This window comes from Tursiops truncatus, chromosome 1 (genome assembly GCF_011762595.2).
Source record: "Tursiops truncatus isolate mTurTru1 chromosome 1, mTurTru1.mat.Y, whole genome shotgun sequence".
Classification (NCBI taxonomy): Eukaryota; Metazoa; Chordata; class Mammalia; order Artiodactyla; family Delphinidae; genus Tursiops; species Tursiops truncatus.
Genome location: NC_047034.1, coordinates 148912789 through 148940153, shown reverse-complemented (window position 1 = coordinate 148940153; position 27365 = coordinate 148912789). Strand labels below are relative to the sequence as shown.

The following is a 27365-nucleotide window of genomic DNA, read 5'->3' as shown; positions in this document are numbered from 1 at the left end:
AAATCCCTTCCGGCTGACAGCCCGCGCCGGCTGGGGCCCGGCGGCGTGGGAACCGGGTCGAGTGGGGCCGGGGGTGAGGTGGGCGCGAGGGGAGCGGAATCTAGTGGCGGCGCCCCCGCCCAGAGGCCGTCTGCTCCGGACAGGGTATTTCGCTCCCCGAGGGTAGCAAGAGTTACCGCACTTCCCAGACAGGGAGACTGAGGCTCGCGGTAGTGAGCAGTAGTCTTAGCCCATTTCTTGGTTAAAACCAGGAATCTAAATTAAGCCCCCGTGATAAACTACATACATGGTGAGAGCTGGGCGGCATCGCGATCCCCATTTTATAAATGAGGGAACTGAGGCTCAGAGAGTTGAAGCCACCTGTCCAAGGTTCCCAGACAGGTGGAGTGAGGGGGGGACTGAAGCCACCTCTGCTGACTCAACGCGGGGCGCTATGTGTATGCAGTCCCCCTGCTGGACCCCCTGGCCACCAGGTAGTCATGGAACATCCCATGGGAGGTTCTGGGGAGGGTGTAAGCCCCTGGGTCCATCTGGTCAAGGAGTTGTGTTTCTGGGTTCCTGAGTGTGGTGGACCCAGTGAAAGTGTGGAGTTAATCTCCTGGAGGACGGATGTGGGGCTGAAGTGGGGAGACATCAGAGTGAGGGAGACAGGTGTGGGGATGGAGAGGGGCTTGGAGGGAAATGAACCAGGGGGATGCCTGCTGAGTGCCCCTCTGCTCTGCCCTTAACAGCTGGGGACAAAGCTGGAATCTGAGAGGCTGGAGGAAGGGTCATGGAGGGGTGATGCTCTAGAACAGCCTCACCCTGGCCTCTGGGAACGGGATGGGGATTGTCCGGTGGATTCTTTGGAATTAAAACGTGGCACCTTCTTAGTGCAGGGGGAGCCTGGCTAGGCCCTGGGTTTTGTCCAGCCCCTGTCCTATCTCCCAGGACTGGGGCAGCTCAGGATTTTCCCCCCTTTCCTTGACTAATGTTTGATCTAGACAGGCAGTGTGGGGGGCCGGGGGAGGAGGGAGGATGGCAGGGGCTGGGGGTGGGGTGTTTGCCGAGTGTGCACGGGAGTCTCCCGGGGTGAACGTGCCTGTGTGTGTCTGCGCACGGGCTGCATATCTCTGTGTGACGGTCTTATGTGCGTGTGCCTCTGAGAATGAGCCTGTCTGGCGGGACAGGCATATTGTTTCTGCGTGTGTTGTTTGTGTGTGATCCCTTTTGCTTCATCTGGATGTATGTTATCTCTCTGGGTCTGCGTGTTTGTGGCTTTACTGGTATCAGTGAGTCTTTGTGTGTGGGCCTCCCTCCCGGCCCCCCCCCGCCGCATCAGGGCCCCGAATGCCACTTTGCTGCCTAAGTGTGCTGAGGAATGTGAGGGGCGAGGGGCGAGGGGAGCACACGTACTGGGCTGCGGGCCTGCTGGTTATGGAAAACTACTGAGGCCTCCTGGGGATGGGCTGGCCAAACCGGCCCAGAGCCTGGCTCGGCAGCTTTTGCCCTCCCAGGCTCCTCCCACTCTTCTCTGCAGGGCTGGGGACCCGCCGAGATGGGTCTTCCATTAAGCAGAGAGCATGGCCTCCCTCCCACCACTCCCCAGATGGCTAGCCGGGCCTCCGCCCTTCCCTGGGCCTAAGCATCCCTTGGAGAGGGGGAAAAGTGAGGCGGTGGGATTATATTTTCTCTGAAGCCCTTCCCAGCCCTGACATTCTCTCCATTCTGTGAACGTTAAAGGGATTTAAAGAGGGCAATTTCACCCCCATTTCAGGGATCGTGAAAGCATAGGGCCCTAGACTATTAGAGTGAGACAGGCTCCTAAGAATGGCCTCATCCTATTCCCTCCATCTTATACACGGGGAGAAAGTGAGGCCTGGATCCAGATCCCCCAGGTACCTTCCGGAAGGACAGGGATCAAGTTTTCAGGTCTCCTGTCTCTCAGTTGCCGGCCCTTCCGCCATCATGGCTGCTTTTCAGCTCGGCCTAATCAGCATGGAAGGAGAGGCCTTTGAGATGGCCTTGAAGGATGGGAGGGCTTTGACATTTGGAGATGGGGTCGAGCCAGACAAGCAGCCGGTGGCAAGAAGACATGGGTTGAGATATGGAAGTGGGCCGGTAAGGAGTGCGGTCAGGATGGAGAGCTGGGAGGCACCAGCTGGGCACAGTAGGTGATGGGACTGAAAAAGGTGTGTCTGAGGCGCCCCGGAGGCCAGGCAGAAGTGTGTGGACTTTATCCGCTAGGTGTTTCTGGCAGAAGAGGCCAATTAGCAGTGTAGCAGAGTGATTAAAGACAGGTGCTCTGCAGTCAGATCAGACTGTGTGTATTCAAATCCCAGTTCCAAGACTTTAGTAACTATAATTAACTGTATACCTGTGAGTGGGCTACTTAGACTCTATGTACCTCACTTATCTCTGAAATGGAGATAATAACAGTGGTACTTTTCTCATCTTGTGGTAAGGAATACATGCATAAATGAGAATACAGGTAAAGCCCTCAATGCCTGACACATACTAAGGGCTCAGTAATAGTTATGATGGTACGATGATATAACCTATATTTTAGGCCAGGCTGGAGGGAAAGAGAGTGAAGGCAGGGAGACCAGTGGGGATTCTAAGGACGTCGTGTGGATGAGAGGTATGGAGGTCCATGGTGAGGTCCCCTGAATGAGTAAGGGACCCAGGCAGAGGGCTCAAGGGGGTCTGGGCTGTTGCAGGAAGGTGGGCAGAACTCGTGTTGAGTGCTGGGGAATGTGAGGGAGAGGTTGAGAATGGCTTCACTGTGGGAGGCGGGGAGGGACCTCCATCAGGGTTTGGGGAGGAGGGTAGGTTAGAGAGGTACTTGAGAGGTGAGTTGACCAAGACCTGGGGACAAGTCTCTGTGGCCAGGGAGGAGGAGAGGCAGAGTCCGGGCTGAGCACTTGTGTTTTAGGCTCCGAGTCACTGGCACCTGGGAAGCTATCTTCAGAGTGGACAGTGGAGGAGGGTTAGTGAGATGTGGGAGGGGACGGAGGAGAGAAGGGGCTCAGCTGTGCTGAGTGTGGGGTGAGCCCCCTGGGGATTTGCTATCAGGCCCGGAGCTCAGGAGCCAGGCCTGGGCTGGCGATGGGTGTGGGGACCATTTGATAGGCTCGTGGTGTGGGCGAGGTCATCCCAGGGAGGCTAAAGATAGAGACAGGGGCCTTGGAGCCCAGCCAACCCCCTGCTGAGAAGCAGCACCTTGGGAGAAGCAGCAGCCGGAGGGCTAAAGAAACCGAGGCGAGCTGTGGGCAGAGAGGGCAAGGGAAGGCTGGGCTCCAAGGAGGAGTGCAGCCCAAGAGAGCTGCATGCTGGGGACCCGGGGAGGGGCTTGGGGAGAGAGATAGAGAGAGAGGGGGGCTTGGAGGCCACCAGGGACCCCTGCAGAATGCAGCCTGGAGAATAGGGAGCAAAACGCAAGCTGCAGGGAGGTGAGGGAGTAATTAATGGAGTGGGGGAAGCAGAGATGGAGGCAGGTGTCACACTGCCTGGAAGCTTGCTTGAGGAGAAGAGGGGGCCACCTGAAGCAGCCAGACCAGGAAGGCTCCGAGCCTCTGGGTAAAGGGGGCAGGGGGTCCTCCCTATGTTTCAGGTAGAGAAACTGAGGCTCATTCGTACACAGAGTTACAATAAATTAATGTGAAAGACAGCCCGGGATCTCCAACTCTTAATGTAGCAATTTTTTTAAATGAACAGTTGAAATTGTATAATACACACACACATACACACACACACACACACACTTGTTTTGATCACAGAAATAAAACATGCTTATTGGATAAACCTAGAAACGCATGCACAAAAGTACAAGGGGAAAATACAAAACTTAACCTGTAATTCTACCACCCAGAGATAAGCATTTTTACCATTGTGTATTATGACCTTCTACTTTTTTCCTCTGCTGATATACAGAAATAGACACTGGGGTCATGTACTTACTGTTTTGTAGATCCCTTGTTTCGTTTAGCAACACGTCATGGACGATTTTCCATAGTATCAATAATATATATTCCTTAAGACTATTTTTTTTTCTCTTTTAGCTCACAGTCTAGTCAGGGAGACAGGACAAGGATGGGATCCTCTGACAATCAGTCAGGGCAGAACAATGAGGCTGTGTCTTATCAGGGTGTCTGGGGCTGTGGCTAGAGCACCAGACCAGGAGCCCGCTGGACTGGCTCATGCAGTCCTGGATTGGCCCCTGGCTCACCATGTAGCCTTGGGTAATATATTTGCCCTCTGTCGAGATCTCAGAATACCAGAATCACAAACGGATTATGAGCAAGTCTCTTCAGGCCAGCTGCCATCACTGTGAAATGGTAGAGAGAGAGGCTTAGAAAATCAAACGACTCTGACCATCATGATTCTGCAAGTCAGATAACTGCTTTACGCCTCAGTTTCTTCATCTGAAAAGTGAGAATCACATTTACCTACTCTGCCTGCCAGGACTCTGGTGAGAATCCAGTTAGATGAACTGTTATGATGCCTAAAAACAACGAATATTTGGACAATATTTGGGCCACACGATCTCACTTGCCATTCCAGCAACCCTATGAGGTAGGTACTATTTTTGTACCTTATTTTTCCAGGTGAGGAAACCGTGGCTTGGAGAGGTGAGGTCACTTGTTCAAGGTCACAGGTAGGAAGCGGCAGAGTTGGATTCAAGCCCAGGCCTCCCAGTTACCAGCACCATGGATCTTTACACGGCACCATTCTGATGTGTGGTGTGGGCCTGAGCAGGAAGAGGGACAAGAAGCGCCCTGGGAAAACAGACAGCGAGTGGGAAGCAGCCGCATAGCACAGGGAGATCAGCTCGGTGCTTTGTGACCACCTAGAGCGGTGGGATAGGGAGGGTGGGAGGGAGACGCAAGAGGGAGGAGATATGGGGATATATGTATATGTGTAGCTGATTCACTTTGTTATACAGCAGAAGCTAACACACCATTGTAAAGCAATTATACTCCAATAAAGATGTTAAAATAAAAAAAAAAAACCAGATAATAAATCACGTTAGGCTTTGTCGGCCACAGAATCTCTAAAAAAAAAAAGAAGGGCCCTGGGAGTCTGGCCCATTGCACCCTTGGTTCAGCTGTTGTTGTCCCAGGCACCACCATCTGTGGGGAGTGGCCGCCCTCTGGTGTCCTAAATGTGACTTGTCCTCTCAGGGAGGAGAGCTGGCAACCTGCCTGTCTCCGAAGGGTGGGATGAGCTTGGAACAACCCCAACTCGTCCTTTCAGAGTTTGGGGGTTCAGGGAAAGTGAGTGCACTTCCACAACTTACTGGATGTGAGGCTGTGCCCCAGAGGGCTCTGGGTAGAAGTTTCATCAATTTCAGCCCCCATCTGCCTCTCATCCTGGTGTCATTTTGCAGGGTAAGTGGCCACGTTCTATTTCTGACTCGAGTGCTAGTTAGAAGGGCGTTGCATTATTATTATTCTTTAAACCCTGCATTAATGTTTTACGGGCACTTCTGTATCTATGTTACAACACAACAGAAAAAAAAAATAGAATTGTTGCCAATCCTTATGGGGCAAATTTTACTCTGGGCTGATGAAAATTTTGTCATTGGATTGGCACCAGATTGCAAAGTGGCTCAGGAAACACTCAAGGATGTGTGCTTTAAAGGGCTTTCTCAGCTCATTTTATAGTCACCATAACCTTATGAAGAAGTTTTTTATGATCATTTTACATATGAGAAAATAGGCTCGAGCTCCATCCAAACTTGTTTGAAGCCAAAGAACTTTGCAAGATGCCACACTGCCCCCCTGTGGCAGCCTTGTGGGTTACTCGGCAAATAGGCCGTAGCAGCGGGCCCAGTTGTCTTCCAGATCCAAAGATGTTGTGCTTCTTTCTTTGTGACTGGAGGTGCCAGACGCAACAACTATCCTTCACTGTGGAAGGGGCATTCCGCAACTTTCCATTATTACAGCTACTTGGTCTTCCAAAGGCTTGCCTTCTATAGGCCACCGACTCTAGCCAATTACAGGTGATAATTTACGTAACCGCATGCCATGGACTGGTAGTAGTGTCCCTTTTTCCAATATCAGTGAGTTCATTACTACTTTTGCATCTAAACAGATTGGAAAACAAATTCCAGAGCCATTGGCAGTACTAATGACTTTCAGAGTTTAGTTAGGAAGACAGAGCAATTCTATGTATTCTGGGAATAAAGGCTTTAATACAGAATTGGGGGCTCACACAGCTGTGGGAAGAGCCAGCCAAGCTGAGGGAGTGGAAATCAAGGAAACTGTGGCTAAAGGCCAGAGAGGCTGACACACGCGATCTCTTCTTCAAGCAGTGAAGTGCATAGTTCCCAAAAGCTTGCCTGGAAACCACTGCAAGTCTCAGAAACCTCCGGAAAGCTCCAGGCATCTCAATTTGCAGTGGTAAAGGGGGCAGTTCTCACGAGCTTGTGTGAAGGTTTTGTGACCCTTTTGTCTGTTCCTGTGTTTGGCTGCAACCACAGCTAGAGATTAATGGCTTCTACGTTGGCTGTACCTTCCCAATCTTGTGTGAATTCTCTTATTTGGCAAATTCTAACCTGGAAGCACATAGGAAAGGGGACTCCGGGAAATGCAGTTCCCAGTCTTAGAAGGGCGTGGCTGCAGCTGAACACAGACATGCACTCATGGCAAAGATACCGGTATATGTTTACTCTGTTGCCTCAGGGCCAAGTTAATTAACTCTGCTTTTCTCTGTCTTATATATAGTCCGCAAGAATTCTAGATGCCCTCTGATGGGAGATAAACTTCATGAAGGTTCGGGGGTCTGCCTCTTGGTGAAGTTTTCGGGGCCCCTCTTATCCTGGAGCAGGAGTTGGCAAATTTTATCTTTAATAAATATTTTAGGCTTTGCAGGGCATAAGGTATCCGTCACCACTACTCAGTTTTGCCATTGTAGTGTGAAACCAGCCATAGACAATAGTTAAATGAATGGACGCGGCTGTGTTCCAATAAAACTTCATTTCCAAAAATAGGAGGGGGATCATATTTGGTCTGTGGATAGCTGTTGGCCAACCCCCACCCTAGAGGAGACACTCCTTCTAAAGTAAAGGACAGACTGTTGCTCGTCACTCCTCTTACCGCTGAGAAAGGGGCACAACACTTGGTTGTATTTTGATGGTAGCATTGACCACACTTGGGAGTATTGTTTTGACCCTTAATCAGGTGACTCAGGAGGCTTCCAGTTCTGACTACAACCCTGAGAAAAGAGGACTCTGCAGCCGATCCAGGCTGTGATGCCAGCTGTCCTGCTGCTTCAGCCATGTGACCAGCAGTTACCATGGTGCCCAAAATGTCTATGGTGAGTGAGGACACTGTGCAGAGTGTCTGGTAAGCTCTGATAGACCTTCTTGTGAAGATTTTTAGGTTTTGAAGCAGGGCTGTGACCTCTGTGGTGGAGAAACACTCTCAATTTGAAAAATATTTCCTGGCCCGCTACTGGGCTTTGGTAGAGACTGAATATTTAACCACGTGACACCAAGTGACTGCTTATCACGAGCTGGTTTTACTGGATCGTTACAGATCCACTGAGTCATAAGCCTGGGTGGGCACAGCACCAGTGCATTGTCTGATGAAAGTAATCACTTAGGAGTCATGAATAAATTATAAGGACAGGTGTCTCAGACTCTCACGTCACCTACCAATGCAACTTATTCTATGGCATCAGGAAGGGGTCCCTATGACCAACTGATAGAGGATGAAAAGATTTGGGCTTGGTTCACTGGTGGTTCAGTGTGATTTGCTGGTGCACGCTAGAAAAGGAGTGTGCTCCTGATTACAGACTCCATCGGGGTGGTCCTGAAAGACAAGAGTGAAGGGGCGTGTTAATGGGTAGAGCTGAAAGTGGTACACTTGGTCATGGATTTCCTATAGAGGGAACTATGGCTCGAGATACCTACACACACTGATTCCTGGGCCATGATGAATGACTTGGCCAATTGGTCAATGGCCAAGAAGGAACAAGACTGAGAGGTTTGGGGAAGAGTTATGTGAGTGTATATTTATGGGGGTGAACATGAAGCATACAGATCTCTGTGTCTTATATTAATGTTTTCCAGGGAGCATCCACTTCAGAAGAGACCGCCACTACCACTCCACCCACTTCCCTCCGCCACCCTAGCCTCTCTCCTTGGCCATCCTAGAACTTGCCAGGTGAGCCCAAAGATAATGGCCATGGTGGCATGGATGAAAGTTCTTCATGGACTCAACTACACTGAATCCTTCTCAACAAGGATGATTTAATGCTTGGCCTTCTAGCATCAGAGAATGATGCAGAGCCCTTGATACGGCATCATTCTCCAGAGAGACGTGCCAGCTACTTGATGACTGGTTGACCACATTAGATACCTTATACCGTGATGGAGGCAGTGATTTCTTTTTGCTAGAATCGATAACTTGATAGATTTGCATTCTCTGATTGCATAAACTTCACCAGTACTATTATCTGATATCTTACAGCATGCCTGGTTTATTGTCATGGCATCTCCTACATACTGCCTCTGGTCAAGGGGCCCGTTTTATAGCAAAGGAATTAGGCAATGAACTCATCACCACATGATTCATTGGTAAATATAACCCGTCACCTAGGAGTAGTCAGCCTGATATTAACAGTAGAACAGCTAAGTAAAAGTTCACCTAAGGCACCAGCTTAGGGACAGCACCTTATAGGGTTATAGTGCTGTCCTTTACATGTGCTATATGTGCTGAACCAGTGGCTGATATATGTTGCTGTGTCCTTAATAGGTAAAATATGTAGGTCCATGAACAAAGGGGTAGAAGTAGGATTGGCTCTTTCATGATCCATCCTGGTGACCTGATTATGAAATCTGTATTTACCATTCCTGCAAATATAGGGGGAAAAATGCTTCCTCCAGGGGACACAGTAAAATTTTACTTCCTCCTGGGGACCCAGGCTAAGACAAGAAGAACTTCAGAGTGGAGTGACTGGGTGAGAGGTTTTTGTTTTTAAAAAAAATGCTGTTTTAGAAAGCAACAGAAATGGTTTGAGTAACTAAGATGAAAGGGAGGGACTATTTTAAAGGAATGTAATTCAAAGGAAAAAAGCAAAGACTGAACAAGCCCAGAGAGCAGATGGGAACCAGGGAAGATCTGCTGATGTTTATAACAGCATTAATGGATGGTATTTGTGATAGTTTTACATTTCTTTTTTTTTTTTTGCGGTACGCGGGCCTCTCACTGTTGTGGCCTCTCCCGCTGCGGAGCACAGGCTCCGGACGCGCAGGCTCAGCGTCCATGGCTCACGGGCCCAGCCGCTCTGCGGCATGTGGGATCCTCCCGGACCGGGGCACGAACCCGTGTCCCCTGCATCGGCAGGCGGACTCCCAACCCCTGCGTCACCAGGGAAGCCCTGTGATAGTTTTAAAAGATGAGCACAAAGTTTTGGATACTCCTTCCTTCAAGGGGTGGAGCCTAAGCCCTTCTTGTTGAATGTGGGCTGTGCTTAGTGACTTAGTTCTAATGAATAAAATATGACAGAAATGATGGCCTGTGGCTTCTGAATCTAGGCCATAGAAAACATTGTGACTTTCACCTTGCTCCCTCTTCTATCACTTGATCTGGAGGAAGCCTGCAGCTGCCGTGTCTTGAGGACTATCAGGCAGCCCCATAGACAGGCCTGGGTGGTAGGGACGTGAGTCCTCCTGCCAACCGCCATGTGAGGGCACCATCTTGGAAGCGATGGCCCGGTCCCAGCCTAGCTTTCATATGACTGCAGCTTTGGCTGACATCTTGACTGCAACCCTGAGGGGGCCTGAGCCAGAACCACCAGCTAAGAACCTCTAGAGTTCATGACCTGTAGAAACCGTGGGGTAAATGTTTGTCATTTTTAGCAAGTGAGTTTTGGTGTAATTTGTTTTGCAGCAGTAGATAACAAAGACGGTATCTTTAAGGTATCTCCAGTGATTATTATTTTTTTAATTTTTTTTATTTTTGCGGTACGTGGGCCTCTCGCTGTTGTGGCCTCTCCCGTTGCGGAACACAGGATCCGGACGCGCAGGCTCAGCGGCCATGGCTCACGGGCCCAGCCGCTCCGTGGCATGTGGGATCCTCCCGGACCGGGGTACAAACCCGCGTCCCCTGCATCGGCAGCCGGACTCTCAACCACTGCGCCACCAGGGAAGCCCTCCAGTGATTATTGATCTTGGCGTCAGTATTATTAGCCCCATCTGCAAAGTAGTCACAGTAATTGTACCTCACTCATAGAGCTGTTTACGAGGCTATAAAGTGCTCAACATAGTGCCTAGCACAGAGTGAGAATTCAATAGATGTTACCAGTGCTAGTAGCAGTCATCATCATCATCATCTCAAGATTCAAATTCCCAGGAAGGAGAATCTGATTGACTTAGCTTGGGTTATGTGCCTTCCTCTTGGGCAAGGGAGCACAGGGCACTCTGACTGAGAGTCCTACAAGGTCTGTATTTCCTCAAAGGAAATTAAGATGCTGTTGCCAGGCAAAAAAAAGCAACACTAACTACAAAGGGTGTGTATACTTTAAGGTTCCTTATACAGAAAGCCAAATTGCTTTCCAAAAAATGTTGTCTCAATATATATGCTCCTGCCAACAGCACGAGAGCATCCTCTCAGTCCACCTTCGCCAACATTGCTATTATCCCGAAGAAAAGAAGAGCCAGTTTAATGGATGAAAAATAATGATATCTCATTGCTTATGTCTACACTTCTTTACTAGTGAAGCTGAATATGTTTCCATGTTTTATTGGCCATTTGTATGTCTTGTTTGGTGAATTAAGGAACACTCATCTAAAAAGTGGGATATTGGGACTTCCCTGATGGCACAGTGGTTGAGAATGCACCTGCCAGTGCAGGGGACATCGGTTTGAGCCCCGGTCTGGGAAGATCCCACATACTGCGGAGCAACTAAGCCCGTGCGCCACAACTACTGAGCCTGAGTGCTACAGCTACTGAAGCCCGCGCACCTAGAGCTCATGCTCTGCAACAGGAGAAGCCACCACAATGAGAAGGCCGCGCACCGCAACGAAAAGTAGCCACCGCTCACCACAGTTAGAGAAAGCCCGCGCGCAGCAACGAAGACCCAACGCAGCCATAAATAAATAAATAAATAGATTAAAAAAATAAAAGGTGGGATATAGAGTTATTTCTATTGACTTATGTGATTTATTTATGTGCTAATGGTATCAATTTTCTGACATATATTACAAGTATTTCCTCAGTGTATGTTTTTTGTTCTAATTTTGTCTATGAAGCCCTTTGCTCACGATGTTAAATTTTTAATAAGTGAGACTGATCGAGCTTTTCATTTGTTCTGTTCCTGCCATGTGTCATCTTTGGGGGGGGTCTGATCTTGCTAGAAATCTTGGAAGGTGGGTGGTACCTATAAGTTTAGTTGAAACATGAATACCAGTCTTAACTTACCTAAGAAGGCCAGAAAGCAAAGGAGTGGTCACTATTTACCAGCCCATTTGTTATTGGCCCTCCAGAACAAAAACTTGCATGACTTTCATCTTCTGCTGGATTGCCACTGCATGGGAGTCCCCAACTCACACACGAATTGCAGTACATTTAAGGGGACAGTATCTTAGAGGAGAAAAAGTCAAACAATCAAAACAGGAGGGTCCTCCTGAGGTGCAGCCAGTGAGTGATAAAAAACAGAACCGAAACAAAAGTACCACAAGAACTCCAAAGGCAGTGCAACTAAACCTCAAAGACTTTTCAAAAGTGCAAGACATAATTTCTATGTTTGAAAACTTGGCAAATTAATTAAGAAGTATGATCAGAGCTGAGAACTGAATTAACATTCTGATTGATGTTTAAGTTAAACTAACCTTATAATCCAGAGTAAAAATACAAAGAAGTTGAAATCATGAGTGAAAAAAATGGTTGACTCAAATGATAGGACTAGGAAGCTGAACATGCTAATAATAGGAATTACAGAGGGTTAAAAAGGAAAATAGATGGAGAAGTCATAATTAAAGCACAAATAGAAAAATACAGCTTTGTCTAGTTGAATGCGGGCGTACTTGGTCATTGAAAAACCCAGACAAATTCCAGTCTTTTGGCCTATATGTGAAAAATGCACATAAGCATAAATAATTAAAAGGAAAAGATATTACAGATGAAAACCTCCTGGACCTAAAGAAAGGGGAGCCTCCAGATTGAAAGAGCTCAAACAATCCTAGGCATGATTTTTTTTTTTTTTTTTTTTGCGGTACGCAGGCCTCTCACTGCTGTGGCCTCTCCCGTTGTGGAGCACAGGCTCCGGACGCGCAGGCTCAGCAGCCATGGCTCACGGGCCCAGCCGCTCTGCGGCATGTGGGATCTTCCCGGACCGGGGCACGAACCCACGTCCCCTGCATCGGTAGGCGGACTCTCAACCACTGCGCCACCAGGGAAGCCCATAGGCATGAATTTGTTTAAAAAGCAAAAAGACACTAAACTTCAAGGATCAAGAGAAAATCTTATAAACTTCTCTTATAAAAAGAACAGGTTACCTACAGAAGGAAAAAGGAATCTGACCTATGTTGGATATTTCATTTACAACAATGAAAGAGAAAAGATAGTTGAATAATGTCTATAGACTACTGAGGGAAACAGGCTGTGCAATTAAATAATCCTAAATCCAGCAAGGACAGAATTCATCTGACAGCACAAAAGGAAAACATTTTCTTTTCTTTTTTAAAAAATTTATTTGCTTTCCTTCATATATATATTTATACAACTTGAAAATATTATACTCCATTTATGGTTATTACAAAATATTGGCTATATTCCCCGTGTGGTACAATAGATCCTTGTAGCTTATCTTAGGCCCAATAGTTTGTACCTCTTAATCCCCCATCCCTATACTGGCTGTCCCCCCTCTCCCCACTGGTAACCACTAGTTTGTTCTCTATACCTGTGGGTTTGTCTCAAAGGAAAACATTTTCAAACATATGAGGATTCAGAAAAACTACCACAAATGGACGCAACACAAGGAAAATATTTCATCAAATTGAAGATTGAATTGAAATAGAGAGTCTCAAGACATAGAAAGGGAATAGTCCAGGAGACAGTGGTGAGCAGTGACTCTGATGATACACATAATTAAAATTAAATGGATGATAATAACATGCCTGGGATCTCTAGTATTAACTGAGGAGAGTTCTTGAAACAGAAGAAACATATGATTAGGCAAAACCTAAAAATAGACTGTAGTCTTAGAAATTATCCTGCTCCTTGTGATTCTGTTTATGATTAGATAAGAATTAGTATAAAACATGTATTGCCACATACAAGCATGAATGTGGGCTGGCAAGAACTGAAATAAAAGCACACTGTCTTGTTATTAAAGTCAAATGAAGAACAACCAGACAGAAAACGGGAGAAAAAGAGGACATAACACAATTAACCAACTAGATCTAACAACATACCCAGCACACTCTACCCATCGACAGCAGTGTACACATTCTTCTCAAGTGCACGTGGGACATTTTCCAAGATAGAGCCTATGTTAGGCTCAGATGAAGTCTCAGTGAATTTAAAAAGATAGATATCATACAAAGTATCTTCTCTGAGCACGACAGGATGAAGTTAGAAATCAATAACAGAAGTAAAACTGGAAAGTTGTTAAATTTGTGGAAATTAACAGACTCAGATAATCAATGGATCAAAGAGGAAATCACAAGGGAAATTAGAAAATACTTGAGATGAATGAAAACAAAAGCACAACATATCAAACCTTATCAATTATACCTTAATTAAAAAAATTAAAATAAAAAACTTAGATGTGGTGAAAGCAGTGCTAAGGGGGAAATTTGTAGCTATAAATGTTTACAGTAAAAAAAGAGAAAGATCTCAAATGAACAACCTAATTTTACAACTTAAGGAATTAGAAAAAGAGTAAACTAAAGCTAAAGCTAGTAGGAGGAAGGGAATAATAAAGATCAGAGCAGAGTTAAATGAAATAGAGAACAACAACAAAAACTGAAGATCAATGAAACCAAAAGTTGGTTCTGTGACAAGATCAACAAAGTTGGCAAACCTTTAGCTAGATGGACTAAGATGAAACAGAGACTCAAATTACTAAGGTCAGAAATGAAAGTGGGAACATTACAACCAATTCTACAGAAATAAAAAAGATGATGAAAGAGTGAGTGAGAGAGAGAGAGAGGGAGTAAACAAGTGTAACACTGGAAATGTTTGTATAAACAGTTTGACCCCTAAAAGTTAACTAATCTTAGATTACTTGTGTCAGTATTTAGTATAAAATGTTTAAGAATGTAATACAACCTTGGAATTCTCCTACTAAAAGAGGGCATTCCTCTAGTCATTAGAAATATACCTTAAATCAAGGTATCTGCAAATAAGAGTGCTCTGGGTTTGGTTTTTGCTAAAACTGGAACTAAAAAAGTTTTTCTCTTCACTTTAAATCTTGATATAATTTCAGACTTACAGAAAAGTTCTGATAGAGTGGAAACGCTAATACAAAGAGCCATTGTTAACACTTTGATATTTCTCTGTGTGTATAATTGTTTTGAATTTTCAAGAGTAAGTTGTAGACACAATATTTACTCCTAAATATTTCAATGTATATATCCCCCAAACAAGAGCATTTTCTTAATAGCTTCAGTCTAATGATCAAAACCAGGAAACTAACATTGACAATACTATTTTCTTTTCTTTTTTCACTTCCCTTCCCACATTTATTTTTTTTAAGTATAGTTGATTTACAATGTTGTGTTAATTTCTGTTGTACAGCAAAGTGATTCAGTTTATATATAAATATATAAATATATGTATGTATACATACACACACACATTCTTTTCCATATTCTTTTCCATTATGGTTTAATCACAGGATATTTAATATAGCTCCCTGTGCTATACAATAGAACCTTGTTGTTTATCCATTCTATATATAATAGTTAGCAGCTACTAATCCCAAACTCCCAATCCTTTCTTCCCCCCATCCCCCTTGGCAACCACAAGTCTGTTTTCTATGTCTGTGAGTCTGTTTCTCTTTCATAGATAAGTTCATTTGTGTCATATTTTAGATTCCACATATAAGTGATATCATATGGCATTTGTCTTTGTCTGACTTACTTCACTTAGTATAATAATCTCTAGGTCCATCCATGTTGCTGCAAATGGCATTATTTCATTCCTTTTTATGGCTAAGTAGTAGTCCATTGTATATACATACCACATGCTCTTTATCCATTCATCTGTCGATGGACATTTAGGTTGTTTCATGTCTTGGCAATTGTAAATAGTGCTGCTATAAACATAGAGGTGCATGTATCTTTTTGAATTATAGTTTTGTTTGGATATATGCCCAGGAATGGGATTGCTGGATCATATGGCAACTCTATTTTTAGTTTTTTGAGGAACCTTCATACTGTGTTCTATAGTGGCTACATCAGTTTACATTCCCACCAACAGTGTAGGAGGATTCCTTTTTCTCCACACCTTCCCCAGGATTTGTTATTTGTAGACTTTTGAATGATGGCCATTCTGACTAGTGTGAGGTGATACCTCACTGTAGTTTTGATTTGCATTTCTCTACTACTTAGCAATGTTGAGCATCTTTTCATGTGCCTATTGGTCATCTGTATATCTTCTTTGGAGAAATATCGATTTAGGTCTTCTGCTCATTTTTTGACTGGTTGTCTGTTTTTTGTTATTGAGTTATATGAGCTGTTTGTATATTTTGGAAATTAAGCCTCTGTCGGTTGCATCATTTGCAAATATTTTCTCCCAATCCATAGGTTGTCTTTTCATTTTATTTATGGTTTCCTTTGCTGTACAAAAGCTTGTGAGTTTGATTGGGTCCCATTTGTTTATTTTTGCTTTTATTTCTATTGCCTTGAGACACTGACCTAAGAAAACATTGGCATGATTTATGTCAGAGAATGTTTTGCCTATGTTATCTTCTAGGCATTTTATGGTGTCCTGTCTTATATTTAAGTCATTAAGCCATTTAAGTTTAGTTTTGTGTATGGTGTGAGGGTGTGTTCTAACGACATTGATTTACACGCGGCCTTCCAACTTTCCCAACACCGCTTGCTGAAGAGATGACACAATACTATTTTCTAGTCTACAGACCTTATTCAGATTTGCCAATTGTTCCAATGGAGTCCTTTATAGCAAAAGAAAAGTTTTGATCAGGCATTGATTCCAGCTGCCCTGTTTCTTTAGTCTCCTTTAATCAAGAAAAGTTCCTCGGTCTTTTTTCTTCATGACATTGACATTTTGAAGGAAATATATTACTTTCTTATTGCTGCTGTAACAAATTATCACAAACCTAGTGGCTTAAAATGACACAAATTTATTATCTTACAGTTCTGGAGGTGAGAAGTCTCACAAGCCTACGTCAAGGTGTTCACAGGGCTATATTCCATCTGAAGGCGCTTGAGGGTAATCCATTTGCTTGCCTTTTCTAGCTTCTAGAAGCTGCCTGCATTCCTTGGCCCATGGCTCTGTTCCTCCACTTTCAAAGCCAGCAATGTTGGCTGAGACCTTCGTATGCTGCCATTTCTCTGGGTCTCTCTCTTCTGCCTTCTTCCACTCGTGAGGACCCTTGTGATTAGATTAGACAGACGTGGCTAATCCAGGATACTCTCCCTATCTCAAAGTCAGCTGATTAGCAATCTTAATTCATCTGCAAACATAATTCTCTTTGCCAGGTAACCTAACATATTCACAGGTTCTGAGAATTAGTATGTGGCTATCTTTTGGCTACCACAATAGGCCAGTTACTTTTAAGAATGGCCCTTAATTTTCATTTGTCTGATGTTTCCTTATGGTTAGATTCAGGTTATGCACTTTTGGAAGAAATGCCACAGGTGTACAATTGACCTTTTATCTGGAAACCTTGATGAACTTGTACTGGTTTTAGTCTTGATTATTTGGATGTTCTGTGTATGTTCATATCATCTGTGAATAGTAACACTATATATAATATTTTCCCTTCTAATTTCTTCCTTCCTTGCTCCTTCCCTCCCTCCCTCCTTTCCTCCCTCCCTTCCTTCCTTCCTTCTTTCTCTTTCCTCCCTCCCTCCCTTCCTTCCTTCACTGCTCGGGATCTTAGTTCCCTCACCAGGGATTGAACCAGGGCCATCGGCAGTGAGAGCGCAGAGTCCCAACCACTGGACGGCCAGGGAATTCCTCCCTTCCAATTTCTATACCTATTATTTTTCTTATCGTATCGACCAAGACCTCCAGGACTATGTTAAACAGTAACTGGGATCACTGGCCTTCTTTCCTTCTTCTTGCTCTTACAGGGAATACATCTAAAATTCTATGCTAAGTGTAATGTTTGCTGTAGGTTTTTCATGTATAGCCCTTATCTAAATTAAGAAAAGTCCCTTCCTTTCTTCTTTTTAATTTTTTAATATTTTTTATTTATTTAAAAAAATTTTGGCTGTGTTGGGTCTTCATTTCTGCGCGTGGGCTTTCTCTAGTTGCGGTGAGCGGGGGCTACTCTTCCTTGCGGAGCACAGGCTCTAGGTGTGCGGTCTTCAGTAGTTGCCGCATGCAGGCTCAGTAGTTGCGGTGCACGGGCTTAGTTGCTCCGTGGCATGTGGGATCTTCCCGGACCAGGGATTGAACCCATGTCTCCTGTCCCCTGTCAACCAATAATAGCATGACAGGAACTATCAGAAAAAACTTGTGCTCTCAATTAGAGCAGAAAACCTGATAATTTATAATCTTGTTTCTGTCTCCCTCTCCAAACTTATTTTCCACTACATTGTCACAGAAACCTTTGCTCTAGTCATACTATTTGTTGTTCTCTGAAGACATGATGCTCTCTCTTTACTCTGTGCCTTTGCACATGCTGTTGCCTGTGTCTGGAATGCCTTTCCACTAGTTTTCTGCTTTTTACTCCACATTCAGTGCAAGCATTCTTTCTTTCTTTCTTTCTTTCTTTTAGTCACACCATGCGGCATGTGGGATCTTAGTTCCCCCGACGAGGGATCAAACTCCTGCCTCCTGCAGTGGAAGCGTGGAATCTTAACCACTGGACCGCCAGTGAATTCCCTCTTTCTTTTTTAGATTGAAATATAATTGACATACAACATTATATTAGTTTCAGGTGTACAACATAGTGATTTGACATTTACATACATTATGAGATCATCACCGTGATAAATCTAGTTAACATGTCATCATTTAAAGTTATTACCATATTTTTGGCCATATTTCTGGCCATATTTCCTATTCTGTATATTACAGCTTCATGACTTATTTATTTATAAATGGAAGTTTGTGTCCCCTAATCCCCTTCACCTATCCCCCATCCCCCCCCACCCAGCGCCATCATTCTTGACTCTTGAAATCATATAAACTATTTCCAAATCTTGCCCAAGGTGGGTGTTCTTCTGTGCATCTAAGGTACTCTATGCTCACTCTTATCTCAGAAATTATTATATGTGTTAAATTTAAATGTGGTGCAGATACTCAAGTTCTGTTTAAATCAGAAATCTCCTAGCGTCATTTTTTTTTTACCTGTGTATGTATTCAATATGAGAAGAGGAAAATGCCATTGATCCTCTACCAGCTTAACAAAATAAAGTTACAAGTATTTATACCTTCCATAAAATAGAGATGCCAACAATTATTAAAGAAGACATCTGTATGGTCAGGCCATTCAAAATGGCTGTTCTCTTGCTCTCTCTACATCCTCTGCTTGATCAGTCCCTGTTTCACTCACATGACTATCCAATCCTCTTAATTATGGGGCTTAACCAGTAACTGCCTATGTGCTTGCCTCCTGCCTCAGCTGCTGGTTTCCCTGGTAACTGATGAGCCAAACGGACATCAGTTCCCCTATAAATGGTAGCCTCCTTCTCCCCACCCCCCAGTAGTGAAGATTGATGCCATGTCCTGCCTGCTATCTGCTGTACATGGTGAGGTGTCACTCCGGGACCTTGCTTCAGACTTGTAAGGTCTCCTATCCAATAAAACCATTGATGACTCTGTCATTGTATCTGGGCTCTTCCTTCAGTCTTGCGGCTGGGCAACTACAAGGCTTGCAGGCCTGTGGGGTGCAGCCCAACAACAGTCAATCATTAAAGGCCTTTTTGGGATTAAAGATTACTTTCATTGGATATACCAGCAATCTCAGGAGCCCTGATGTTTTAAAGGGCTACCTTGTTAGTAGCCCTTTGCAAGAACAATTATATGAAGCAGAATAGTTGGGAAGAAGGAAGGATCATTTCTTTTTGCCTAGCTAAGAGTTCTTCCACTAGCAGTTAGAAGAAACTACAGTTTAAAAGGTTGCAGAAAGGGAGACATGGGTTTGGGTAGGTGGTGTAGGAGAAGCAGCACTTAAGCTAAGTCTTGAAAGGTGAAGAGAAGAAGGAGAGAACTTCCTTGGGATAGGGAATGGCAAGAGCAAGGATTGTTTGCCATGGGTGGGATTTGGTGAAACTAGCTTGAAGAAGGATTATGTTGGTAATTGGGAAGTAAGTACTGTTGAGGAGATGGGCTGAGAAAGATTAGGATGGACCCTTGAAAGCTAAGCAAAGGGAGTTTGGATTTTTTAAAAATTAATTAATGTTTATTTTTGGCTGCATTGGGTCTTCATTGCTGCGTGCGAGCTTTCTCTAGTTGCAGCGAGTGGAGGCTGCTCTTGGTTGTGGTGTGCAGGCTTCTCACTGCGGTGGCTTCTCTTGTTGTGGAGCACAGGCTTTAGGCATGCAGGCTTCAGTAGTTGTGGCTCACGGGCTCTAGAGCTCAGGCTCAGTAGCTGTAGCGCACAAATTTAGTTGCTCCGCGGCATGTAGGATCCTACCGGACCAGGGATCGAATCCGTGTCCCCTGCCTTGGCAGGCAGATTCTTCACCACTGCGCCACAAGGGAAGTCCTGGGAGTTTGAATTTAATGTGATAGTAAACAAGGAGTCATTTGAAATTTCGAGCAGAGCACTATTTTGACAAAAGCAAAGCTTTAGCAAGATTAATTTGATAACTGTAGGATGAGTCAAGCCTCAGTATCTCATCCCTTTGCCTTTAACCTCTTCCTTCCCAAACCCGACCCTAACTTTTTAGGGCAGAGGTTCTCAAGTATTCTCGGGACATGGACCCCATTGAGAGTATGATGAAAATCTAGGACCTATTCCTCAGAAAAACACCAACTGCAGATTTTTCACAGATTCCCTGAAACCCATCCATGGATTCCAGGATAGTTTCCAATCTTAAGAGCTAATGGATTTTAGCAATATTGAAATGGCTACTATGTTTTGAATGTTAACTATTGACTAGGCTATGCGTTTGTTTTGTGAGTGGATTGCAGTCATAGCTCAATATAATTTTTAATTTTGCCTTCTTATTTAATGTGTCACAACCATTTTCCATGTTATTGCATAGTCTTTTAAAATTTTAGTCACTGTTTAACATTCCACTGAATGGATATTTCCTTATAGTTGTTCATCTATGTGGCTTTTAACTTATTACAGACCGGGTGGACATCACACATCATTGTGCAAATAACTTTTCCATTATTTTGGATTAGTATTACAGGATAAATTCCTAGGAGAGGTCAAAGTATTTAAACATTTTATTTGACAGTTAGTACCAAATTGCTTTCCAAAAGAAAGGGCCAATTTAGCCTCTCACTCATTAGGAAAATGTAATTGTTATTGTTATTTGCTTTTCTTTGATTGACACTGTTAATATTTTTTTCCATACGTTTATTTACTAATTTGCTGTATTTTATTAGAAATTGTTCATGTAAAGGTTAATTGGAAAAATGAAAATGTCCATTTCATTAGAAAAGTCTCAGTTGATAATGGTATCTTTAGAAAACAATTTCTAAATGCAGGTGAAGTCAATATCTCCTTCTAGAGAAAGGGTATATATGATGTTGGTAAAGAACTTTCCTGGGTCAGGATCAGGATATGTGAATTTGTATTTGTTCTTTAAGATGCTGGAGTGGCTTTTAATATGATTGTATCATCTATCCATTTTCAGAACCTTATGTAAAAGACTGCTTTCACGTGACTGTATCAGCGAAAGGAGGGCATCTCCAAATACAGAAGGTGGAAAAATGAAGATTTGACCCAACTTCCCCAACTGGCACAGGGAAGGCTTTGCTTAGAGCAAGCATTGGCTGTTTCCAGCCAGTTGTAAAACAGTAAACAGCTCATATGATCATAAATGGGCATGTCCCAGAAATTCATAGCAATATTTTATTTCCCCATCAAGACCAGGAAATTCAGCCTCTGAATTTTTCAGTCTGAAAAAGATATAACCAATCACATTCCAGAGTGGGAAAGTGGGGATTTTTTTTCTTTTGAAAGTTTTTCAAAATCAAGGTTTCTAGCTATGGGTTTTTGTGCAAACAACCCAATTTCTCTTTGCCTTAGTTTCCTTATTGTAAAATGAAGATGACAATAGCCCCTGCCTCATAGGGTTGTTGTGAGAATTAATATGCCTAAGATACTTAGAACAGTCCCTGGCACCATGCAAGCATTAGCTATTATTAACATTATTATTGTAACTATTGGGTCAGAATTAAAATTACATTAGAATTAGAATTCTAATATTCTTTATAAATTCTGCTAGTGTTTACCTTTTGAAAAAATCTAGAAAATTATACACTTAAAAAATAAATATTAAGAAAAAACTTGATATAGGAGGGTGAGGAAAATCATATTGTCCATATTATAGTCAGAGAAAGGCTGCTCATTGGGAGATGTGTGCATACTGCATGGCAAGTTGACTGAGTCTTGTGTTACAGTGATTTTTATTTTATATTGTGCCAAGCCAACTGGGAAACATATAAAGAGGGATTTTTTATAATAATATCAAAATACATAGGAATAACTCTAACTAAAAAGAATCAATATTAGTTGATGAGTTTCTTGACACAGAGTTTTTGCTTTGAAGCTGCATTTATGCAATTGTGATCATATGCCCCCAGAGGGCTTTTGTCAATGACTCCCGGATACAGATAGGATAAAATCTTTGTGTCTTCACAGTCTGACCCTGCTCATGTCTAGCCCTGCAGAGAGTGGTTGAGGAAGTGAGTGATGGTAACTGAAGCAGAGAAGGTAAGCAGGGTTCAGATAGTAGAGGGTCTTGTGTAGCACTAGGAAGTTTGGATTTTATCCTGAGGGTAGTAGGATCCATAGAAGGATTTTTAAGTAGGGAGTGACAATCAGATTCTAGAAAAATCACATTGGTAATAGTGTGGAATGTTAGGTAGATAAGTAAATGTGGATACAGGGAGGCCAATGAGAAGGCTGTTTCAGTAGTCCAGGGGAGAAGTTAGTTATAAATCTGTAGAAATCATTTATGGTCAAGTATTATCAAAATATTTTGTGAACATTATCTTGTTTAATGCTCTTAACGGTCTTGTGAGATTAGTGTTATCTTTGTTTTATGTATTGCAAAATTGAGGTGTAAATCAGGTAAGCAATTTGCTCAAGGCCACACACAGACTGATTCAGAGCTGGGTTTCTAACTGTGGTGCGTCCAATTTCAAAGCCCATGAGCTTGACCAGTAAGCTACACTATTATTCTACTGACATGAATTATAATAGGGGCAATTCAGAAAGAAAGAGGCAGCTAAATGTAAGAGATACTAAGGAGGAAGCATCAGCAAGACCTGGTGATTGACGAGATATAGAATCTGAAGGGAAGGGAGGAGCTGAAGTTGACATATAGGCAATGGGGCAGGACGGAGGTGGGAACCCCATTCCTAATTGTTTCTATGTGGAGGAACTTTTAAAGGGACCTCCTGACCTCTCTCTGCTTCCTCATTCTTCTTTCCTTCAAGGAGAGGAAAAGTGGCTTAGCTGGTAAGTTTGGAAAAAGCTGAGCTACTTGGTTAAGTTCCTTCCTCTTTTTTCTTTGGGAATGGTCTACTCTTCCATGTCTTAAGTTTTATTGGGTTGTCACCAAGTGGGAGGCCTGAAGAACCCAGAGCTCTCTTTGACTGCTTGGGTGTATCAGTTCAGATTAATTTCGCTGCAGGTGGCAGAAATCCAAAACACCATAGCTTAAATGGATTAGAATTTTTATTTTTTTACATAATGTCCAGAGGTAGGCAGACCAAGGCCAGTGGACTTGATGGCTTTGTGCCCTCAAAGTCCTTGAGGACCCAGTTGCCTCCTGCTTACTGCTCAGTCATACCTAGAGTACAGGGTGCTCTGAGGACGTAAAACTAATATATTCTTGCCATCACATCTGTGTTCCAGGCAGCAGGATGGGGGAAGGGAGGAAGGAGAGAAGAAGGCACAAAAGGCAAAATTTAGGGAGGTTTTCCTTGAAGCTGCCTTGTAGACCTTCAGTTTATATCTTATTGGCCTGTATACCTCGCTACAGGGAAAACTAGGAATTATAGTCTTTACTCCAAGAAGCCATTTCCTCAGCCCAAAACTGAATGTGAAAGGCAGAATAGGGAATAATCAGCAACCTCTGCAGCAGTGGGTGTGAGTCTGCCTAATTCAGGGATGAACTTAACGAGCTCATTTTCCCCAGGTCTGAACCCTGTCCTCCAAAGTAGCATTTAAAAAAACTTTAAAAAAAAATTTATTTATTTTCTTTATTTTTATTTTCGGTTGCATGGGTCTTCATTGCTGCACATGGGTTTTCTCTAGTTGAGGCGAGAGAGGGCTACTCTTCGTTGTGGTGCACGGGCTTCTCATTGTGGTGGCTTCTCTTGTTGCGGAGCACAGGCTCGAGGCACGTGGGCTTCAGTAGTTGCGGTACGCGGGTTCAGTAGTTGTGGCTCGCGGGGTCTAGAGCACAGGCTCAGTAGTTGTGGCACATGCGCTTAGTTGCCCCGAGGCATATGGGATCTTCCTGGACCAGGGCTCGAACCCGTGTCCCTGTATTGGCAGGCGGATTCTTAACAACTGCACCACCAGGGAAGCCCCAAACTAACATTTATCAGTAAAAAAGCTGACGTTTATCTCCATCTCTCTTACTCCTGTATCTATTTCTCAGTATTCCAAACCTGTTCACTAGATGTTGGTGTTTGAAGTAAGACTCCCTTTTGCCCCCTAAAATCAGCTTTATATTCAATTTTGCCCATTAGATAAACAATTTTGCCAATTAGATAAACCATCTCCCTCCTTTTGAGGAGGAGTCGGTAGGGGGTTAAGAGACTGGCATAAGTTACCTTCCTGTTGCCCACCCCTTCCCACCCGCAAGGAGTGGAGCACAAATTTCCTGTGGAAACATTAGGTTATGGCATCCCTGTCCCCTCTCCCCACCCCAACTAATACTATTGGTGACAGTTGCTTGGTCAACCTACAATATCAGGGACACCTGAATTCATAAGTTTTTTCACAACTAAAGCCTTCATAGTATGCTTTTCTTTATGCCCCTAAATATAACTTAAAAATAACAAACCTACTGTAATTTATTGGGGTCTTTTATTTTATTTTTTTTGTGGTACACGGGCCTCTCACTGTTGTGGCCTCTCCCGTTGCAGAGCACAGGCTCCAGACGCGCAGGCCCAGTGGCCATGGCTCACGGGCCCAGCCGCTCTGCGGCATATGGGATCTTCCCGGACCGGGACACGAACCTGTGTCCCCTGCATCGGCAGGCAGACTCTCAACCACTGCGCCACCAGGGAAGCCCTATTGGGACCTTTTAAATAGAGCTTGGAGTCTTCATGTTTTTCTTCCTTGCCCCCCTCTCATTCTGATTTTGATATCCCTCAGATCCTCTCTGATGTTAAAGCTTTTCTGACTACCTGCTTCTTGGGACAGTGTTTAGCTGCTCTTGTTTCTGCTGGCTTCCTATGAGATTTTGCTTTCTAAAAAGTCTCTTAGAGGGAATTCCCTGACGGTCCAGTGGTCAGGGCTCCACACTTCCACTGCCGTGGCCTGTGTTAAATCCCTGGTTGGGGAACTAAGATCCCGCAAGCCACGTGGCCCGGCCAAACACAAAAAGGTCTTTTACATATTTCTGTAAGTCATCATTGAAGGGAGTTGAACTTCCTTAAATTTACTGATTGATAGTTATATGAGTTGTAGGCCTTTGAGATTGGCTGTTTCTGAAACATTTCTCCCATTTTAATTCGGCCCTGTTGGTCTCTCTTTCCAGGTTCTTTTAGGGGGAACTATCCTCTAGAGCCTGAGGGTGAAGAGAGGGAATTGTTGCCCTATATCTGTCTACTGAATGATGAGTGCAGAATCCTGGGTGACCATGGTCCTGAGCTCTTAAGGCCAGGCCCACCAGGAATAAGAGAAACTACCAATGATGACATTAGAAGAGACCTCAAATTGGAAACATGAATCCATCCTGCCAGGGCATGGCCTCAGCCCTGAGATTTCTTACCAGTCTGATAAACAGTTCCACTATCAGGAGAGAGAAGGACTCCAGGAAGCTCTCAGCCAGCTCCCAGAAGCTCTGCCCTCAGTGGCTAAGACCAGACATGCACATGAGAGAACAGCTATTCACTGTGCTGCCAGAGGCAATTCACAGCTGGATACAGGAACATTGTCCAGAAGGTGGTGAATAAGTGGTGACAGTGGTGGAGGATGTGTCTCAGGGGAGTGGTAGGAAGATGGCCATTAGTGGTAGGAGAGTGAGTTCTTCACAGACTGGAGTTAGGGTTTTGGAAGTCAAGCCTGGGGTCAGTACAACTGGTATCAGTAATATATGTTTCTCTATGAAGGTAAAACGTCAGCATTGTATTCATTCAAATTTTTGAGTGCCACCCTGAGCTAGGCATTAGGGATGTAAAGATAATCAAAAGACATGCCCCATACCCATGTGAAATTTATGGTGCAGGAGGAGATACAGACATTAAACAATTTCACAAGTAAGTAAGGATGGTTTGATTATGAAGAACAAGTACAGAGTGCTATGAGAGCTTATACTGTTGGGTTTTGAGGGAGCTCAAAAAGCAACACCCCTCTTCTCCCCACCTGAGTTTCGAAGTAAGACACACAGGAGTCAGGCAGGTAAGTATCAAAATGTCAGTTCCTTTACTGACCAACTAACTGACTTGCTAATACAAGCTGGTTTTACCACTTTAGGAAAAGGCTTTTCTACATGAAGTTGAGGTTGAGACTTGAAAGATAAGTAGGCATTAGCCAGGCATACGGGAAGGGGATAGATGGCAGTGGAAACAGCATTGAGATGGGAAGAAGGATAGTATGTTCAAGGAACTAAAAGAATGCTGGTATGGTTGAACTATAGGGAAGGAGGGAGAAAATGGTTTGAGATGAAGGTAGAGGTAGTCTGGAGCTAAATTATATTTTATCCTAAGGGTAACTACAAGATAATGAAGGTTTTAAGCAAAGAAGTGACATTCAGTTTTGTGTTTTAAGAAGATCGGTTTGTTATGTGGAAAATAGATTGCAGTGGAGCAAGAATGGATACAGGGAGACCAGTTAGGAGGTTATTGCAGTGGCACAGTGGAGAGATGACAATGACTCAAACGAGGTTGGCTGCAGTGGACTCACTAGAACTTGGTGATTAATGGGATTTGCAGGGGGCAGGGGTGTGGATTAAGGATGCTTCTTAGATATCCAACTTGAGTACCATCTACCAAGAGCAAAAAGACTAGAGGGAGAGGTAGATTTGATGGAAACATGTCAGTTTTTTAAATAATTAATTAATTAATTAATTATTTGGTTACACTGGGTCTTAGCTGCAGCAGGCGGGCTCCTTAGTTGTGGCTTGTGGGCTCCTTATTTGTGGCTCGCCTGCTCCTTAGTTGTGGCATGCGAACTCTTAGTTGTAGCATGCATGTGGGATCTAGTTCCCTGACAAGGGATCGAACCTGGGCCCCCTGCATTGGGACCTCGGAGTCTTAACCACTGCGCCACCAGTGAAGTCCCAATTTCAGTTTTTGATATGTTAAGGGCCTATGAGGCACTTGAATGGGAGGTCAAACAGTTGGATTTTGTTTTTGAAGCTGAAGAAGAAAGGTCTGGGCTGGTGAAGATTGGGAAGTTATAATAACTAAAGTAATAATAATTAAAGCTATAGCAGTGATGAGATTGCTCAGACAGAGAGTGTAGAGAGAGATGAGAAGACAACCTGGGGATGGAGATCCCCAGGAGCTCCAGCATCTAAAGGTCCAGTTGGATCAGGAAGAGCTGGAAAAAGAGCCTGAGGAGTAGCAGTATTTGACATGGAGAGTCTTGTCTTGGGCTCTGTCAGTCTATAGAAGGAGGACCTCATAAGGTCTGGTGCCTCAGGCACAGCAGACCCAGCCTCCATTGTGGGAGTCCAGTGCTGGAGCAGTCCTCCTCGCCTCTATTGCTCTGCCAGCTCCGCAGGCATCAGCCTCCCTACGAGAATGAAGGACCACCACAGGAAGGCAGCCGTACTTGTTATGTCCAGGTCTCAGGAGAGCTAGAATCCTCTTGCCCCTCTAACATCCTTTTGTGACTTGGTCCTTCCCTTCTTTTCTGTTCTTCCC

General features: G+C 44.0%; 1 long non-coding RNA gene across 4 annotated transcripts; it reads left to right on the top strand.

The window, feature by feature from the left end:
- Positions 1 to 1063: 1063 nt before the first annotated feature.
- On the top strand, positions 1064 to 23200 carry LOC109550399 (uncharacterized). Of its 4 annotated transcripts, none has more exons than XR_004521360.1 (4): positions 1064 to 4554; positions 7164 to 7299; positions 8057 to 8150; positions 20945 to 21936. It is a non-coding gene; the product is annotated as an uncharacterized lncRNA (long non-coding RNA). The 4 variants fall into 4 exon arrangements; XR_004521358.1 differs by having other exon boundaries at positions 6708 to 7299; XR_002176899.3 differs by lacking the exon at positions 1064 to 4554 and adding an exon at positions 21955 to 23200 and having other exon boundaries at positions 4907 to 7299; positions 20945 to 21012.
- Positions 23201 to 27365: the final 4165 nt, after the last annotated feature.